Below are 20878 nucleotides of genomic sequence, written 5' to 3'. Positions count from 1 at the left end.
ACTAGATAAAAGTCTGCATGACAAGAACAGAGTTCAGGTACTATAAAAACTAAAACGTGGTAGATGGAATCTACCCACTCAGAGAGGTACAGAGTCACCTACGTAAAGCCTCAGTGTCAGGCGAATGCACCACAGGAACATTGGCTGCGAACTAGCTCTGCAGGACGAGATAAGTGCTAAGGATGAAGGACAGGAAGCCAATATCAGATCATTCAGTAATCATTTGTTCATTCAGCAAATACTTATTGAGAGACCATTAGATGCCAGACAACTGTGAACACAGATGTGATAACTGCCTTTGTGGAGCTTAGAACCTGATGGTGGAGAAAGGCAAATAAAGAGTCAACTGGAGAGAAGAGAGGTTATTCAGTAGGTACATTAAACAGGGAGGACGAGGCCCAGTAGAAGAAAGAACCATAGAAGAATGGCTACCCATAGGAAATTATATCTACATTGAGACCCAAGAGTAGAATATGAGTGGTAACACATACGTAAGTCTAGAGAGGAGAGAAACTGGACAGGTGAGCAGGGAAACCTGATTAGCATGCTGAAATCTACAACAGCACGAACCTTATAAGGTAAAAGCTACACTAAAAAGTTTGGGCGGGTGCCTGGGTGGCTCAGTGGGTTAAGCGTCTGACTCTTGGTTTGGGTTCAGGTCATGATCTCGCAGTCATGGGACTGAGTCCCTTGTCGGGCTCTAGTCCCACGTCGGGCTCTGAGCTCAGCGTGGAGTCTGCTTTAGATTCTCTCTCCCTCTCCCTCCCATGTGTGTGCTCTCAAATAAAAAAAAAAAAAAAGCTTGGGCGTCTTCTGAAAAGTGGTATTTATAAAAGGATTTTATGCACAAAACTAAAAAACTTTACACTGTAGTCAGGGTAGCAGTTTTAAACAACAGGTTAAATAAAAACCAGAAAAAAGCAGGAAAACCAGACAGATCATGACATATTTATCCAGACAAGAGATGGTAACTGTATTGTTTTTAAATAAAATATTAACAAATGCATAGTCACCGCCTCCCTCTCTTCCAAAGTGAATTCTGCCACTGTAATTTCAATTTCGAAAGCAATTTGACTGATTTATTATGGAATGGTTACTGAGTTACTAAAGAATAGATCCATAAAGAACACAGGAGAGACTCAAGCTAAAACTGACAGAGTTGGTGTTTATTGTTTGGGAGGAGGTTGGTTTAAGGAAGAGTCTGAAGGCTGCTTTATACTGTGATGAGAAGGTATCAGAAAAATTTATAAACCGATAAAGAGAATTTGTTTGCTGTTCTTGTGAAATCACTTGTTTTTCAAGAGAGCACAGTAAAAATAAATAGTTTGTCAACTTTTTGTCAAAGTTGAGACTTACATTTCTTTGGCTACCAAGGTTAAAAATGGACCACGAGAGAGCTAAGCTTTATGCAAATTACCATATCTGAATACGGAAGGTGTCAGTGAAATGAGGTGGATAAATTCAAGAAATATTCAATTAGGCAATGTTAAGACTCTGGTGACACATTAGAGTTAAGGTTGAGAGAAAGAAAACAAAGATAAAGAGCAGTTAATTAGATAGCAAAGCCATTCACTGAAATAGTTAAAGGAGGAGTAAAAGGTTTGGAGACAAGTTAATAAATTCAATTTAAATTGAGTAACAGAAAAAAGAGGTATATAGAACAGAATAAGCCATTAGATAAAATGGAATCAGAAAAATATTATTCAGAGGAAGATGGAAAAAGGGCAAGACAAATAGAAAACAAATAGCAATATGGTCCCACAAACACCAATAATTAGATTAAATATAAATGATCTAAACACATCAATTAAAAGACAGAGATCATCAGATTGAAAAAAGTTAGGACCCAATTCTGTTCTGTGTATAAGAAATTCACTTTAAATGTTGGGACTAGGAACAAGAGAAATGGTATGACAAAGCAAATTGTGATATACAGAATTGTAACAGCAAAGCAAAGAGATGGCCCTAGACCACAGAAATGAGGATCTCTGATTACTGGAAGAGTGAGGGGGAAAAAGTCTAGGAAAAAAACTCATAATATTACAAATAAGTGTGGTCCATATACAATGCTTAGGGTATATAAGTAAATGTCCTGAAGGTTCTTACAACCTAATCACACAAATTTCAATTACTAAACTGTCTAAAATATGTCAACTTTATGGTTGTAATACTGCTTTCCTACCCTTATTTCCTCTTTCCTCTTCTACCAGGTTAGTCACGTGCACCTCCATGGCTGTGTCCTTTTCCACACCCACACAAAACACAATGACAGTCACATGGTGGGGGTGGGGCCTTAGGAAATCTGTGTGCTACACGAAGTATGCATTTACAGGGCCTTAACAATTAACAAAGCCTTCTCCACCTCTTCCCCATTGCACTCCTATTTAATAAATTTAAGCTAAGATTCTTTCAAATGTCTAATTTATGTCTCATAAAATAGAAAGCTCTTGAATACCCATTTTGCCTCCCTTTGTAAATCTAATGCTATTTTTGTTCTTTGACTCCCAAAATGCCTACCTTCTTTAAAATAGCGATGCACAACAAAGGTTGTTTGAACTTTACCACATAAGCACTTCTTTCTACCATTTTTTAAACTTTGAAATAAAATTCTCAACGAACATTGTGAGTGGTGCTAATTACTAGGAAAGGTGGGAACAGTATGATGAAGACCCAATATGCTTAGCACGTTATCTTTGTTTCATCCCTCTTTAGAAAAAGATGGTCTTTGCAAAAGAAAAGCGTAAAAAATATTCTTTTGAGCTTTTATTTTGGGAAGACTGAAAAGTTCACATCCATGGTTGTAATTTGTTTCTCTTGGATCTAAACATACACCCACCCATTGGCTTCAGAAAAGTGCTTGGACAGAAACCTGAGACAGTGATACTTCCTGGAATTTCAATTGAAAGAAAAAAAAAAAGAAAAAGTATCCTTTCCGTAAAGGGAAAACCAGTAGCAAATAATGCAAACCTTCTTTTAAATTAATGCTAATCTACAAAAACCTATTCTTGCACAAAAGATACATTCATTCATTCAACGAATAGTTCTAGAAAAACTATTAAGATTTATGAAACTATTCCCCCTCTCACACACTTGATACACAATAAGATTCCACTGAATATTAGCAAAATGGCTCAGTAAGAAAAATTTATTTACCCACAGTTTTGCAAGGTCATTCGTAGTCCCCAAAATGTCTCTCCCTTCTCTTTGCTACTGACTGGTTGCCTCTCCATGTAAACAATCAGATTCTTAGAAGCAAAGACTGCAATCTTACACCCATATCCCCACAGCTTAACACAGTACTTGGCATATAGTAAGGTAGCCAAAGAAACATTTGATGATGAATGAGTAATCGGATCATATTCCTTTAGTACGCAGCTACAAACAAAATCCCAGTAACACACTGAAAAAGACTCAGTACAGGAATCACCAGATCCTTTCCTCGCTCTTCATCCAAGCTCACTCAGTTGTCCTCTTTCTGTATGTACTTCTAAGGCTGAAATGATCATTTTTGAATTTTTAGTATCAGTTGGTCTTACTGTGAACTTATCAGCAGCTCAGGCTTATTCATCTTTGAATCCCCAGCCTAGAACACAGTAAGAGTGGGCTCTAATTTGTCTCATAATAAAGTGCAACAAATTCCAAAGATACCTGCTGAAGTCATATTCCCAAGCTTCAGATTATTATTCTATAGTAAATACAATGTACTTAATTGGTAACAAGATTTACTATCACAATTAAGTTAAATATTTACAAATAAGTGTGGTCCCCTGTATAATAAATAGTACCCACAAAGGGAAATTCATAGCACTAGAAATACAAAATGAGGCTTCCTTGGGCAGGCTCCTTTAACGAACAGTAAAAGTCACCAGAACAGGGGCGCCTTGGTGGCTCAGTCGTTAAGCTTCTGCCTTCGGCTCAGGTCATGGTCCCAGGGTCCTGGGATCGAGCCCCGCATCGGGCTCTGTGCTCGGCGGGAGGCCTGGTTCTCCCTCTCCCACTCCCCCTGCTTGTGTTCCTGCTCTATCTTTCTCTGTCAAATAAACAATTAAAATCTTAAAAAAAAAAAAAAAGTCACCAGAACAGATGCCCAGGGGAAACAGGTATTCTCCATAAAACCCGGCATGTATTATTTCTAAAACACAGATATCTGTAATTAGGCCTCTTTCTTCAAATAATAATAATAATAATAATAATAATAATAATAATAATAATTTTTTAAAGGCTTCCAGTGGCTCTGCAGGGAGAATAAAGACCAAATGCCTCAGTATAAGCTACTAGGTTTAGCACTTGCTGGCTCCGATCCAGCTCTTCAGCTTGTCTTCTGCTTCCCCTCCCCTGACCTCCAGCCATACCAGCCTCCTCAACACAAAATAAATTTTCATGCTTCCGTGTCCTCATTAATGCTGACTCTCTCCTCTGTCTAGACCGTCTACTTCCTGTGTCTATCCTTGGAAGAAAAAAAAAAAATCCAACCCAAGTTTCCAGGTATGAGGTTAAAAATAAGCAGTTTGTGATCAAACCTAACAATAACTCTTCTACTGATTTTTAAGCCAGAGGATGCACAGAATAAAATGTGGGGTCAGGGGGAGCCCAATCAAGTTATTTGGTAGTTTATGGTGCACACACACACACACACACACACACACTCACCAATCACAAGGCCATGAAAGAGAAGTCCAGTAGATGGCAAACTAACCCAGCAGGGACCCTCTACTAGTCCAACAATACCCACCAAGAGTAACCAGGATACCAAGAACAGTGAAGTCAGACTCAAATGGGTGAAGAGTAGTGTGGTCCCTCCTCTGAGACAGCCCTGACATATACATGGTAGATCACCGAGGCAATCCTCCCAGTGGACAGAACCAGGGGCAGTAGGATCTGATCAGGAATCACATTTCAAAGACAAGTTATGCCTAGAGCAGTCACTGTTATTAACTTATCTAATCATCTCCCCCATGATCCACACAACTGATGACCTATAGAATGTGATTTACAGCTATTCAAAGGGAAAAGACAGGGCAAAGCATGGTCCTGGGGGACACCTGAACAATGGGACTGACCACTGACAAACAGGCTGAATGGAATTGGAACCAGAGTCAGAACAATCATCAGCAGACTGTGTTCTGAGACAAAGACATTGCCTATAGATGCAGTAGATCAACAGGACTTCATACAGTCTGCCCTTGGTGAGGGAGGGACATTTGCAATTATGCCTATAGAAGCTACGCTGAAAGGACACACACATGTTTCTATCTTGTCCTCAGAGGTACAGAAAGGTGTGTGTACATACATACGTATCTACAGACAAGAGGGATGCCATGTAGCAGCACTATTAACCACTCAGCATTCACACTCAACCTCCCCTTTGTCACCATCTCCCTGACCTTTTCCTCCCACCAGCGTCAACCCCAGTCTAAGGACTTTAACTAGTTCTATTCAAACCATCTGGGTTCAGCCATAATTTGGCTATCTCCTATCCTCCTTCTCAACCTCATTATCCCCTATAATTCCATTTGCTAACCATACTGGAACATCAGAATTCAATAAATACTCAATGAACCGGAAAAACAACACGGTTATAATAAGATTTGTTTCTGCTGTATTATCTATAGATCAAAAGTAAATATCCTCCCCCATTGAACCCCAGAGTAATGAGAATGGGGGAGGAGGATCGTTTTTCTCTCCTGGATAAGAATGGGTCCCAGTACCCACCAATTCCCTGGGAGAGTTTCCTTCTACTTCTACCCCTAAACTCTATAGGAATATCCATACTCAGAAAGAGTTTATTTCTGCCACTGAGTTTATTGTAACAGGACCGGTCCTGTACCAGTTGTGTATTTATCTTTAAAAAACAAAACAAAACAAAACAGATGGAATGGCATGACACAGGGCTTGCTATCATTATATAAAACAAGTCCGGCTGATGGCTAGACATATACAAACACTGTGATCCCTGTGTACCTCTGCCCCAGATGACAGGAGTTGGGCTACAGCAGAATCAGCTCTTGTTGGAAATCAGTGGGCCAGCTGTCCAGGAGGAGCCAAGGCTTATGTGATCAGATCTTTACTTGTTTCATAAGGCTTCTTAACAGTTCTCATAGAGACTTGTTATGCTTTCATGGTCCTGGAAAACATCCAAAATGATCAGCCTATCCTTTTTTGACACATGTATCTTCAGGCAATAAATGTACACGCTTCCTACTGATGGAGAACTTCCAAGTGAGTCCATATAAATGAAATGAGTGCCCTATGGATTCACCTTTCCAAAATTAAGTACTACCAGCTTAAGAATTTACAGAGACACATTCGCCATACTTTGCCAAGGGAAAATAAGCAGGTTTAAAAGGATAATGCTGTTGTTTTAACCCATGTGTACATATTCGCAGATAAAAGACAGGAAATGCTCAGTCCAAATGATAACAGTGGTTGTTCCTAAATGCAGACAATGAGAAATTTTTTGGCTTTATTTGTATTTCTTTATATTACCGAGTTTTCTTCTCTGACTAGGTTACTATGATTAAGAAAAAAATTTAAATAGATTAAGGTCCATTAAAACAAAGTATATGAAGTTTTCTCTCGTTAGTTCTGTATTCCCAGCTTTAGCAGTTTTAAAGGCAGCGCAAAACGGGATGAGTAAATCCCAGTAAAATTATAATAAACTGGTACCATGCCATGTGGTATAGATTTACCTGAAACACAGAGGTACATTCATACTATCCCTCTTTGAGCTTGGCACTGTGTACAAGAAATTACTGGACTCTAATAAGCACACACTTTCAGACACTGTTACATCAGAAGCCTTTTTTTAAAAGTTAGATTTTAACTGGATTTAAAAGAATGAAAGGAATTTCCTGGATTTTATCAGGGCAATTTCCCAACAGATTTTTGCCCCCACTTCTTAATACAAGGATTAAAGCCACTTAGCAAATTAGAGCTCATTCTTGCCACTTAAAATGCTATTAAGAACATATAAATTAAGAGATCTTTGAGAAGCAATACACATCAACAAAAGGCTTAGAACTCCGGCTCAGAATTAGTTGCATGAACAGTGTCCTATAAAGTCAGTCAAAAAGCAGCAAACATCTGAGGGCCTGAGTGCAGGAGGGATCGACTTTCGGACCACACAACACTATGGAGAGACGGGGAACGCATATCTACATTCGATCAAGAAAGAGCCTTTCTTTGTTTTGTGCTCATATGACAAGTATCACTGTCAAGTTTTCACTACAACTTCATTAAAATACCAAGCCATACACACGCACAATTTAACACAGCACAAGGAGGACAGGGACATATTTTTCAGAACCGCAAAATGGCATCTGCAGAATGTCTCAAAGGAATGACAAAGGCACTTCTTTGGCCCCAACAAAGAGAACAATGTTTCCACTAGGACACTACAGGGCTATTGCATTTCAAGGGGGGTTGGGGGGAAGGCAATAAAAATTAACACAAAACAGAACTGAACCAGTAGAATGACAGTCTGTAGGGAAGAATTAAAAGAAAGTATTGAGGATGCAAGTTTCACTCGGAGCACACAAAACTAAGAGTCCTTACTGTTCTTTAAAAACTGGGCAATTTCTAATATTAAATTTGAAAAGAAAAATTACAACTCCAAAACTGAGAACATAAAATTACTTATCTCAGCAACCAAATCGACTAAGATTTTTAGGTTCATAAACACTGTGCTTCTATGATTCATGTTGTACAACAGGTAGCTTATAAACAAGCTATGCCATCGTTATGCTGAACAATCTACACAGATCATTTCTCATGACCACTCAGAAATGTAGGATCAATGCCTCCATTTTACAGATAAGGAAAGTGACTCAGTATCACGCAGATCTAATCAATTCCAACTCTCTCCCTTATTAGCTAGGACTTTGACTTTCTTTCCAAGACATTTTTACTTTAAATTTTGGGACTATCAATGTCAAATAATATTCACAAGGATTAAAGACAAACTACTGTCCAAGAACTTTCCTAAAATAGCATACTACAATGGAACTAGAAGCTTAATAAACTGGGGGTGGGGATATCGGGATATACCCACTTTTAATCAACCAAGTAACATTTTCAAAACACTATTAAGAGAAGGGTTTAAGAAACATCTTCAGGGACGGGGGGTGGGCGGGGGGCCAGAATGCCAAGGACCAGGATTCATTACAAAAAGTGAATATCTGAACATGCTGGATGACGAAAGATCAGAATCAGGACCTTACACTGATTGTTCCTCTTTTACTTGAAGTCTGTGTACTTTATCTGCAGTAGATAGTATCCTAGACAACAATTTGAAGACTTTTATGTTGTGGAAAAAACAGTTTTAATGATAAAAAGCAGACTCTGATTAAAATAAGTATAACCAGTAAATATGTTACCAACGGGGACATTTTTCCCATAACGATTTCTTTCTCATCAATTGTTAGCCCTACTTGGAATCTCTACCCAACTAATCTTCCTCAACTCCAGTTATGATCACACCATGCATGTGTGTGTGTTTGGACAACCTCAGTAACTGCAGAAAGAAAACCCAAATTCTTCCACACAAAACGCAGAGTCCTCCAGGCTCTGGCTGGACCCTCCTCTTTCCAACCTCTCTGCTCAGGTCTGTCCACGAAGAATTCTACTGTTGAAGGAAATGTACTCCAATCTGCAGGCTCACTCCGCTGGCCTCTTCTCAAAAGTCAGCTGGCTGGAGGATGCCCATCATCTCCCCTACCACGGGGCCAGTCCAGCTCCCAGGCTAGGACCTTGCCAAAGACCTCCCCACCACTCCCAGCTCAATGCCACCCCTCCATCCCCCTCTTCCCTCCGCACTTGTCCACAGGCCAGGCCCTATGCCCACATCTCACCTACTAAATACGTCTATTAATCCTCTCTGGACCCTTCAGAGCAAAAAACACACCCCTATGCACCAAGTTATACTTAGTATGTTTGCATAGAAAGAAATGAGGTTGTAAGAAAACATCTTTAAGAAACTTAAGCACCTATTTTTTCAAACAATTCCAGGCACCATAAGCTTGTTTTTCTATTATCCAACATAATCACCTTAACGAGTCAATAAAGAAGGCCTAATATTAAACAGCACTCTAATGGAATATTATTTTGGCACACTTATAATGAGAAATCTCAGACCATCTTTTAAGATTCATATTAGTGAAGTGTGAGGTGTGTGGAATTTACTACCTTCAGTCTGCATGATTGGTTCTCATGGATTAAGACTCACCTAAAGGGCTTCAAATATCTTCAAAAAGGTATTAAATTCCCAGAAAAGCAAGGGAAAAAAAAAAAAAGTGGTTCCAAAGTAAGTCCTACGACAATGTGTTCTGGGATACACAGTCCCCCTGAACCATATAATTTCAGGTACGAGAGGGACCTGAAGGAATTTAGCCAATCCTTTACATCACAGATACTCGAGAATCTAAGAAATTTTAAAGGGACCAAAGTGACAGAGATCTTTTTAGAATGTTCTGAGCAGAGGCAGAAACCTAACCTCCTGGCAAAGGATATCGGCCAGGCATTTCTCATTTGTATTAATCTGTTAAATCAACCAGATGATGAGCTCACGTTTCTGAATGAATTTGCCTCTGAGCACTTTCTGAAAAGCTTACTTTTCCCAAACACACTTTCCTCTTGTATCTTCTCTCAATGCACCCCACACTGCTGAGCTTCCAGTTCTCTACAGGTGTAAAAACAGTATGAAATTGTCGAGTAGTAGTTAAAACACAATAGCCACGGGCAATACTCTAATCTCTCCTTCCTGCACGGAGGATCTTTCACCGCTCGAGTGGGTACAGAAATCACAGCAGAAAGCTGGACGAGGAACGGCTGGAAAAGAGAAGGGGCACCTGTCCAGAAAAGCAGCAGCTGTGGCTATCAGAACTGAGACCTCAGACAAGAAATTCACTACTTTATGCTTCTGGAACACACACAATTGTGTAACAGTTACAGAACGTTTGGAACATAGCTATATAAATACAATGGAAGCCTGTCTTTCAGGAAACCCGGCCAACCCAAATACCTACCGCACACCCAAATCTGGACCAGATCTGTGCGGGTTTCTCACTGGTCATCTCTCTCTACCGACTTCTGCTGCAGGACAGCACCCTTAGCAGATAGAATTCACGGATATTCATTCTGTTCTGGGAGAATGGCATTGTAACTAACACAAATACCACTACCTTCATGTGGTCAAAACAGAGCATCCAAAGAAAAACACCAACTCACGTTTACCAGTAATGCTTTCACACTGGGTAATCACAGAGCTCTTCGGAACTCACACCTGCAGCCCAGGTCTGCGATCAGTGTAGCACCCTGGCTCAGTGGCACCGCACAGTCCAAGGACACCTGGATTAGCATAAACGCCTTAAGTCGCAGTGCTGACACAATTCAGCTCCTAACGCTTATGTCAGAGGGGGCCCAGCCCGGGGCAGGCAATAATTCGACAGATACTAGAACCCAGCAGTAAACAGAAGTATTTTCAGGAAGCAGAATTCCTTTTCCAATCATAAAATTCCCAAGTTATTTTACTCCTTTTGCAGAACCAAACAGGTGGAAAATAATTCCAAAAGGCCTAGAGGGCATGCAGAACCATCACTGCCGAACTATAACAAACAAAAAAAGACTCCAAGAGAAATAAGCTCACACTCCAGCAACACGTGAAACTGTCTGCACAAGTACGTTGCAACTACACTTTTAAGGGAAAAGAGCAGACATGGGCTCGTGAGCACACATCGCACATGGGGTCCCCTGTCCATAAAGGGATGCGGCTGCTTTCCCGGGCAGCTCCTGAAGTTGGTCTCCTTTTGCAACACATCTTCTGTGTCCTGACACTTTTCTACAGTGAACAAGTCAGGAGACAAGCAAGCCACTGATCCAAAAGTATTTGATTCTTTATATTATACTAAATTAAACAAACTTTTTGGTACAACACTAGAGAATAAATTAAGTACAGTATCATAAGAAACGCAGAGCACCATCAGGAAAACAAGAATTTTTTTTTTTTTTAATTCTGTGTCTTCCTACTCTAGCTGCTCAGGCTATGTCCATCCTATTTCTCCAGCACCTAGCTGTCATCTCTAGTCAAGTTCCCCACCCACCCCAATCACTGGAAACACTTCTGGGAAAGCACCAAAAGTATAATCAACTTTGCCAAATGACATTCAGATTCTGTCCCCACCCTAATATTTGGCTGTTTATCCTATTTCTTGATCTCTTTCCATTCTTTCTCCGGTGTCCTCCTACCCCCACCTACAAATATATCCCAGTAATTATTTCCTTTCTTCTCCACTCCCTACTCCTCAGATTTTCTACACTAGATTTCTTCATTCCCTTCGTTCTGTCTTCAATTCTTCCCTCAAGATGCAGCAAGCCAAGACGTACAAAATTATTAAGTCTTCAAGATGCAGAATTTAATATGCTGGAGACTTCCTGTGGAGGAATTTTTCCACGAAAAACAAAAACGGAGGATTCTCCATCACCTAGTTTTTAGACATCCTTCCCAGCTCACTAAAGTCACTTCAGCTGTTTTGGTTTGTTCTCCATTGACCAAGGGTCAAACAGAGGTGAGGGCGAGTCTGAGAATGCGTGCGCCAGTACATCATCTGAATCCGTAACTGCCTCAAAAAGGACATCTAACTACCTGTTGACCAAAACAGATGTGCAAATCATGCTAGACTTGTTTCTTCTGCAGAGATAATCCTGCGATCGACAGTGCCAGCATGACTAACAGCTCCCAGAGGTGAAAGAAGAGGCCATGTGCCCTAATTTGCCCTAACTGTGCTCAGCACCTTCTTAACAAGTCAGAGTAATAACAGTTCGAACCTAGGAGGTGCTCTGCTAGAACTGTGAAGACACAGCAAAAGGAGGGGAAAGAGAGAGGCAGGCAGGAAAGGAAACGATAGGACAACCTCCCCAGCCTCGAGGAGCTGATAAACTAGACACTAACACATGCAACCCCAGGGAAAGTTACCATTCATCAAATACTCAAAATGTCAAGCCATAAGACGGGGGGAGCAAGCAATATGCCAAAGGAATGATGCCACTAAGTATTCCTATGGGAATGCAACCGAAGAAAGCAAATCTATTCCAGAGCAGAAGAAATGTGGCATAGGAAATAACAGTTTGGCAAAAGCACTAAAAAGTTTTAAGAGACTTATTGGCTTTAACATGGAGGAAATGAAAGGCTTCAAATCTACGGATGTTTATTCTAAATGTAAAGCCTACATTTTTAACTTCCACTCCTCTCGGGTTCACCTCAAATAACCCTAAGGTAGCAGCAATTCAGCCATATCACAATGGTTTTCAAACTTCTCCAAAGTACCTGGGACAAATTAGCTACACAGGTGTGTTTGGGTAGTTTCAAGGTTTTACTTCTTTTCGTACTCAAAGTTAAAGTTAGATGGATTTAACGCTGTAAGGCAATGATCTCTAATGTATCCTAGAGGATAATACCTCACAAATTCTCCCCAGTAAATAAAGTGAAATGGGCAGCATGGTACAGTGAGAAGTAAATGGGAATCAGTGGAACCAGTTCCAATTCCAGCTCCGAAACAATTTTGAGCAAGTCACTTAACCCCACTTTTCTGAATTTCCTCTTCTAGAAAATAGAGGAAAGACAAATTCTCTCTGAACGTGCCTTACAGTTCTAAAATTCTACATTTAAAAAAAAATACTTGGCATGGTAGACTGCACACAAAATGAAGTTGGATGAAAATGGACATCAAATCCAAAAATACAGTATGAGCCCCGAAGTCTTTATTCTACAAGCTAGGAGTAGGGTACAAGGAGAGACACAGACGACTAATAGTGATTGTGTTTGAAAGTGAGAATCAAGCTTTTACCATTTATGGTTCTCTGTATTCCAATATTCAACAGACATCTAAGTTTATCATTAAAAAGATCCAATCCCTTGACTCCAAGCTTACCATTAGGAATCAGAGCTCTTCAGCCTCTATGAAATAGGCCGGAAATCAGAGTTCCCTTAGAAACACTACAGTCCAGTCTTCAATTAGGGGGGGCAGCAGAGGGGTGTAAACACTCAACTTGGTTCTTCCACAGCTATTTTTCTCATCTAGTCTGAAACCCCTCCTCTGTCCCCACCCTTCCCCTTAAAAATCTCTTGGGAGTGATTGAACGCAAGTAAACTGAAACTGGAATTTCTGGGACTGTCTGCTTCTCAAAAAGTACTGTATTTTCATTTCACTACCTCTACACACACAGAACTGAATTTCATACTTATTTTCGCAACAAAACCTCACAGTAGTCCTTAAGTATTCTTTGTAAAAAGGGAGGAGTGGGGCGGGCAGGGCAGGCTACTAGGAATAAAGGATGTGGCACCTGTGGGGGTGATGTCATCACCATCCGTGGCTCTAGAAAACAAGCTGTGGCTAGGATCCTCAAGCCCACCTCACACTAACAAAAACACAGTCCTTCCTGGCCCTAGAAAACCTCACTCACACTTGACTGCTCTGCTCAGGAAGCCCTATACTTGCAACTTTTCAGCTTTAAACATTTTGTAGAGCACAGCATCAAATACCGTCTGGACCATCTTTGGAGAGCTACGCTTAGCTGCTCTCAATTGTATTTAGTATCTGGCAGGCCTGAAAAGGACTAACTCTGCACTCCTGTCCACAGGCAGGATATAGGGTCTCCCGACTCATGACAGGCCTGACTGAAAAAAAAAAAAAAAAAAAAGAAGAACGACACATACACCCCCAGCTCCAAACGAAGTGACTGACTTGGTTGCGAAAGGGGTGGGCACAGCGGGAAATGAGGCCAGGTGTCAAAAAGCGAAATCCTGGGGCACCTCGCTGGCTCGGTGAGTGGAGCACATGATTCAATCTCAGGGTTGGGAGTTTGAGCCCCACCTTGGGTGCAGAGGACTTACTTTTAAGTAAGTAAGTAATCATAAAAAAAAAAAAGTAAAATTGAGAGGTGAGCCTCAATCCTCATTCTGTAAAATGAGGCTAAGAAAATACAATGCATGGCTATTCATACAGATAAAAATAAAATACTGTTGGTAGAATGACAGTTTTTAACATAAACACTAAGTTCATGTTAGCTATTATTTTCTTGCCCCACAGTAACGGTCATTAAAGGGAATACTAACTCCTCGAGTCTATTTAAGATCCAATCAATCTATAATGTGGCTCAAATTACTTGAAAAATTAATGGCAAACTTTAACACTTCTAAGGAAAATACACAAGGAGTTTTAACTACAACATATTTGCTCCCCAGGAAGAATGGGTAGGAGATGACCCTTTCCGCCACCCTCTAGTCATAATAGAAAACACCCACGGAAGAATCCCTATCTGGCCACTCCTCTAGCGAGGGGCCCACCCAGAGATGAGGCACCTGACACGAGCTTGGGGTAAGAACTTGGGGTAACAGGAGCTGAAGTGCTACAGGAACCTGGACCTCCACCCAATCTCCTAACTCCCCAACCCACCATGGCCTGGTCACCTTTCCCTCCCTTTTTAGAGCCACAGAACGTAGCCTCCTGCTTCTTTCCCACTGCCAACGCCTGACCAAGATGATCCAGTATAAAGGGAAACTAGACTCTCCACCTCCCAGGTTCAGTCTAGAAAGCAACCCAGGCCTTGCAACTTACTACCACGATTTTACTACTCCTAACAACGGGGAAGTGGCCGAGGAAAGGCTAAGTGTGCATGTCTGTTTTCACTTGCATTCTAAGGCCAAAGCCAAAATTCACACTTGGATGCTAATGCTAATATTTCTTCATTTTTTAAAAAATCCTGAACATAGCAGGAGGAAGACGCTAGGACTTATATCTTACAAATCCCAAGACTGCGTCTACTTGATTTTTTATAGAGCTGATCTCCTAATCCTCTAAAATTTTCAACTATCTATTGCTGACTATGTGTTCTACAGTCAACCCATCACTGAAAATCGCAGAAAGCTCTCTCCCTCTGACCCAAAGCACACCAAAAGTCTCCTCTCCTCACTGCCTAGCTTTTAAAAGATCTTAGCAATGACCTAGACTCTGGTACTTCCCTAAATCGGACAGTGAAGCTGCAGAGACCCAGGGTTGAGTCAGAGCTCACCCTATATCTGAACCACATTTCTCTCCACCACCTTACAATGTTCCAAGTTACTAGGAAGGAAGGGAGCAGAATCCCAAACCTTCACATGAATAATGCATTCCAAATTGAAATCATTTTTATTATCATACTCCTACTCCTTTTTATAAGGCCGTGTGTGTGTGTGTGTGTGTGTGAGAGAGAGAGAGAGAGAGAGCCTGCCCTCCTCACCATTTTAGTTACCCATTCCCACGGTCATACCCCAAGCACTGGCTTTCAAACTTTTCCACATGTGACCCAGAGTAAAATATTTCCTTCCCTCCAACCCAGTTTGCAAATACAATGTAAACACACCCAGTTTTAACAGAAACAAAGTTTTCAAAAGACTATGTGTGATCCACTCTGATCCAGACTAATGCCTAAACTTAGGCAGACTGTGCTAAATCCAGCCCTGGGTTCAGTAAACCTTCTGCCAATGGATTTCCTCAGCCAGAAAAAAAGGGCACCTCTTTCCTCCCACTGCCCATCTCCTTCCCTCTCCCAAAAGGGAAGCTTTGTGCAGGGGCAGGATCACGGCCCATGAGGCTGATCCAAAGCATGATTATTGCTGCTTGAAAACTTTTCCCAAAGAGGGAATCTTCTTTTAATTCATGTAATAACTCCGCATAGGCTAGATAAGACCCTGACTCCCATGCTGTTTATTCTTTCTCATATTCTAAATGCCAGTCCTAGCCTTTTTTTTTTGGCTGTTTGCATTTATTTTGTTATGTTATGTTGGTCATCATACAGTACTTCCATTAGTTTTTTGATGTAGTGTTCCATGATTCATTGTTTGCGTATAACACCCAGTGCTCCATTCAGTACGTGCCTCTTTAATACCCATCACCAGGCTAACTCATCCCCCCACCCTCTCCCCTCTAGAACCCTCAGTTTGTTTCTCAGAGTCCATCGTCTCTCATGGTTCGTCTCCCCCTCCAATTCCCCCCCCTTCATTTTTCCCTTCCTTCTCCTGATGTCCTCCGTACTGTTCCTTATGTTCCACAAATAAGTGAAACCATATGATAATTGACTTTCTCTGCTTGACTTATTTCACTTAGCATCATCTCCTCCAGTGCCATCCGTGTGGATGCAAATGATGGGCATTCATCCTTTTTGATGGCTGAGTAATATTCCATTGTATTTTGGACCACAACTTCTTTATCTATTAGTCTGTTGAAGGGCACCTCGGCTTTTTCCAAGTTTGGCTGTTGTGGACATTGCTGCTATGAACATTGGGGTGCATGTGGCCCTTCTTTTCACATCTGGGTCTTTGGGGTAAATACCCAGGAGTGCAATTGCTGGGTCATAGGGTAGCCCTATTTTTAACTTTTTGAGGAACCTCCACACTGTCTTCCAAAGTGGCTGTGCCAACTTGCATTTCCACCAACAGTGTAAGAGGGTTCCCCTTTGTCCACAACCTCTCCAACATCTGTTGTTTTCTGCCTTGTTAATTTTTGCCATTCTAACTGGTTTTAAGGTGGTATCTCAATGTTGTTTTGATTTGAATTTCCCTCATGGCTAATGATGTTGAACATTTTTTCATGTGTCTGTTAGCCATTCATAGGTCTTCTTTGGAGAAGCGTCTGTTCATGTCTTCTGCTCATTTTTTGACGGGATTGTTTTTTGGGTGTTGAGTTTGAGAAGTTCTTTATAGATCTTGGATACTAGCCCTTTATCTGTAGTGTCATTTGCAAATATCTTCTCCCATTCTGTGGGTTGCCTCTTTGTTTTGTTGGCTGTTTCCTTTGCTGTGCAGAAGCTTTTTAAAATGATTTCTTGAAAAATCCTGCCCTAGACCTATAATCCTACCATTATCTTAATTTCCTGCATCTCGACCTTTGATTATCTTCCATCTTTCTAGCTCAATCCCTCTCGAACCCCAATTCTTTGATCTGAGCAGCCTGTGTCCCTCCCACTTCCCAATGCCAGGTCTTCGTTACCCTCCTTCAGCACCTTGGATCCCATGGGCCACCATGATAGCCTTAACCCCCAGCTCCTCTCTCCTCCAGCATGTTCGAATGTTCCACCTAACTCTGGCCTTACTTGCAACCATGCAGCAAAACAAAAATAGCTAAAATAACTTTTCTCAAAAATCACAACCACAGGGCGCCTGGGCTCAGTCGTTAGGCGTCTGCCTTCAGCTCGGGTCATTATCCCAGGGTACCAGGATCGAGTCCCACACTGGGCTCCCTGCTCGGCAGGAAGCCTGCTTCTCCCTCTCCCACTCCCCCTGCTTGTGTTCCTGCTCTCGCTATCTCTCTCTGTCAAATAAAAAAAAAAAAAAAAAAAATCACAACCACAGACTTTAACTGGACTCAGAGATCTCCAGAAATCCTAGGACAGTTCCCTCATCAACCCACCCTACACTTCCACTCTCCTGGACACAGATTTCACATCTAGGCAAAAAGCTAAAACAACAACAACAACCAAAAAAAAAAAAACTATAGACTAAAAATATAGGCCACTGGATATTGGATCTTCCTATGGGTTCAGCCACAATCTAACTACAGCTGTCCTCCAATAAGGAAAACCAGATATTGCTTAACGATCTCATAGTTATGAAAGGTACTAGATTAAAAAAAAAGACTTTGCAGTACAAGGCTGACTTCCAATAAGAGCATTTTGCCACTAAAGAACAAAAGAAAAAGTATATTTACTTTCAGAGTGTTTTTGTTTTCTTTTTTTAGAAAATGTTTGCCAATATTCTCCTTAATTCTCTTACCAAGTAGTCCTTTTGCAACTCCGCCCTGCCTCTCTAATCAGACAGGCATAACAGTGTATTGTCCAAATATAATTTGTTCAACCATGCAAACACCTGTGAGATCAAGCATGTTCAATTTGCAAGGGACAAGTCCAATGGCATGGCCACAGTGATAAGAATGGATGCCCTACTAGGGGGCCTTTTGCTGAAAGAAAGTTTTTCCCATAATTATCTCTATTTTGAATCAAAATGTCAAATAAGTGCTTTCACGTAATTCAACAGAAAAACAAGACACATACATTATAGAGTTGCTATTTATTCTAACCCAGGTCACTAATGGGGACACCAATGCACATAAGAAAAACCCCAGAGTAAAAGGAGTCTGCGTCTCTTGAATTCAAGGGCCAAGAGAAGGAAAGCTAAGAAAACATAATGTGCCTGAGGAGGCCCTAAAAAGGTCAAGCCCAGAATTTAATGTACTAGATAGGAGCACTGCTACAGGGAAATCACCGCAGGACTCCAAGGGTCATTTCTATCACATTAAAACACAGTTCTTCCCCGGAGGGAGGGAACACACACGACTCACGCAGTTGAGAAATCTAGACTGAAGTCACACTGCCAGAAAATCGGCAGATTATATTTCAGCACAGGCAGAGAACACAAGAAGATAATTAAGCTCGAAGGAACCTCAGGAAGAGGAGACAAACCCCACTCGGACCTGCCATCCACAGGCGGCCAAGGCCATGAGCTAGCCTACCAGCCTCAGTCAAGCAGAATGAAAAAGAAAAAGTGCACAACGGTCCAACTAATGTAACAATTCCTACCTTCCTTACTTACACTCCTTCCCCAGCACACTTTGACTTTCAAACACCTACGGTTTTCTCCTTTGGTTTTAAGGTTGCTAAATTATTTGCTTCTCCTCTTCCTCCACCATTCAGTCATTCGACATTTAGGGAATAAAGGGTCACTATGCACCCAGCACCGTGCTAGGACATCATAACCTAGTAAGTGACACACGGAGAAAGCCACCGATTACAAATTCATTGTAGGAAATACCTACATAAAGCAAGCTGGTAAGAAAAAAAAAAAAGCCTACAAGCAGAGAGCAGAGTAAGGTAAAGTGGAGCCATCTCTGAAAGATCAAGGAGCTAAGAAAGGTGGAGAATCCCACACACTTGCCACAGCATCAAGATACCACTAGGAGTTGTTCCTTTCAACTTTTAACATTCAAACCAAATCACAAAGATGAGACCCAACAACTCACAAGGTAATCAAATACAAAAAAGTCAATTTCCCTAACGTGGTAGTTATTTGCTAAACATTGGACCTAGAGATTTCTTCTTTTTAAGCTCACCTAAAAATTCCACTTATCCACTGTATTTTAGTTTTCAGTTTACAAAGCTAATCAATGCTTGACCCTGTAGATATGTGTGGACCTACGCAGAGCATTCACAACTGCATACTCTGCTACTCAATATGAGAGGCACACTCGGACCTTCAGTCCAGTCAAAACTTGGGTGGGCAACCCTTTTATTCTTTTGCTTCCCTCTCACCCCAAACCCAGGTAGTTCATGTACCATTGGTAATAGGCAGTCCATTTATTGTAATAAGATAATGGCAAATAATACTTCAAAGCTGTGATCTCTTCTAAGTCAGGATGGGGGCTGAAGGTAGAGTAGGAAGCAGCAGAAAGACACTCCAAGGTAAGGTCAACTTGTGTTATTTGGCTTAGGGCTGGGTGAGCAGACAGATGGAGAGCCTCTTCCTCCACCTCTCAAACAGAAAATAAAAACTCACCTAGTTACCATGGAGTTGTTTTGCTATGAAAAAAAATCTCTTGAAGACAGAAACCACTTCTAATTAATTACATTTGATCCGTGTCCTAGGATAGCTACATCAAGGTTTTCAACTTCTGCACGATGGACACTTTGGCCCGTAATTCTTTGCTGTGAGGCGCTGTCCTGTGTATTGTAAGATGTTTAGCAGCAACCCTAGTCTCTAGGCAATAGAGGCTAGCAGTGCACCCTCAAGTCATGGCCATCACAGTCGTCCCCAAACAGCACCAAATGTCCCTCATGGGACAAAAACAAAAACACAGACACACCCACTTCCTCCCCAGTTGAAAACAAGTGCGCTAGATTTTGAGCATCAGGTTATTAAATATACAATAAAGAGGAAAATGAGATTAACAAACAGGGCAAAATATTAAGAAAAAGGTTAGGTCTTGACCAGTTATTGTCTGCATCTCAATGAAAAGCCAAGAGATATCCCCAACAGAAGAGAAAGATCAAAACCAAGGCCAAAAAAGTAAAGCAGTCTGGAACATTTAAGCCACGGTTAGTACAGGTGTGGTGGAAGCTGCAGTTGGGAAAAAGATGAGTGAAAACATTAAAAACGAGTCAAATCTATCCTCATTCCACATATCCAAGCCCATTCTACGAGGGAAAAAAAGAAAAACAACACAACTTTTAACAGACTTTAAATCTACAAAATGAGTATCTGATATCTGAAACCGTACCTATCTTGAAATAATTAGGAACACACAGACCAGACTCCAAATCCAACAGCCCCCAACCATTTTCTAGCTACATGACAGCCCTGCCTAAGCTATTTCTCTCATCCAGAGAAGTAAACGACTTAACCAGTATGAGGATATTAGCACGGTGCCCAGTAAGTAATTAAGTAAGTACTACCTCTACGGCAATTACCAATAGTTTCATATACATATCTTATAAACATACTTCTCACACTGCCAAAATGAAGAAAACACTTCTATTAAGTCAACTAGGAAAAAAAAATTCCTGTAAAAATGCACACCCTACATGCCAAGATTTACCAATACTTTTTTAAGGCAGGAGAAAAGTAAATAAAAAATATAAATGCTGGGGGTTTGTTTGTTGTTTGTTTTTAGGTACCACATTATGCACCACTTGTGCTAACTCCCAAGTATATTTCCCCAAGTTTTATCCAAATCAACCAAAATAACACCACTTAAAGCAGCTGAGTTTAAAACTTCACTCTATACATTTTCTACGAAGCCTAGGGAAAGAGCATTTTCTCACACATACCCGGAGCCAGTCTGAAGTTGCTGTTTTTGCC

The 20878-nt window shown here is 41.0% G+C and overlaps 1 protein-coding gene and 1 pseudogene across 23 annotated transcripts in view; one reads left to right on the top strand and one right to left on the bottom strand.

The window, feature by feature from the left end:
- The window catches only part of EPB41L2 (erythrocyte membrane protein band 4.1 like 2), a 205546-nt gene that overhangs the window by 138831 nt on the left and 45837 nt on the right, over positions 1-20878 (bottom strand). Inside the window, exon 1 of one of the 23 annotated variants that reach the window (XM_027601142.2) lies at positions 5962-6124. The exons of the other annotated variants lie outside the window; for them this stretch is intronic. The gene's annotated coding sequence lies outside the window, so the exon portion shown is untranslated. Of the gene's footprint in view, positions 1-5961; positions 6125-20878 lie in introns of those variants that run through there. 23 annotated transcript variants of the gene reach the window in all.
- Positions 15590-15715, top strand: LOC113928083 (annotated as a pseudogene).

The sequence above is a fragment of the Zalophus californianus genome, chromosome 7 (genome assembly GCF_009762305.2).
Source record: "Zalophus californianus isolate mZalCal1 chromosome 7, mZalCal1.pri.v2, whole genome shotgun sequence".
Classification (NCBI taxonomy): domain Eukaryota; kingdom Metazoa; phylum Chordata; class Mammalia; order Carnivora; family Otariidae; genus Zalophus; species Zalophus californianus.
This window is presented reverse-complemented; position numbering and strand designations above follow the sequence as displayed.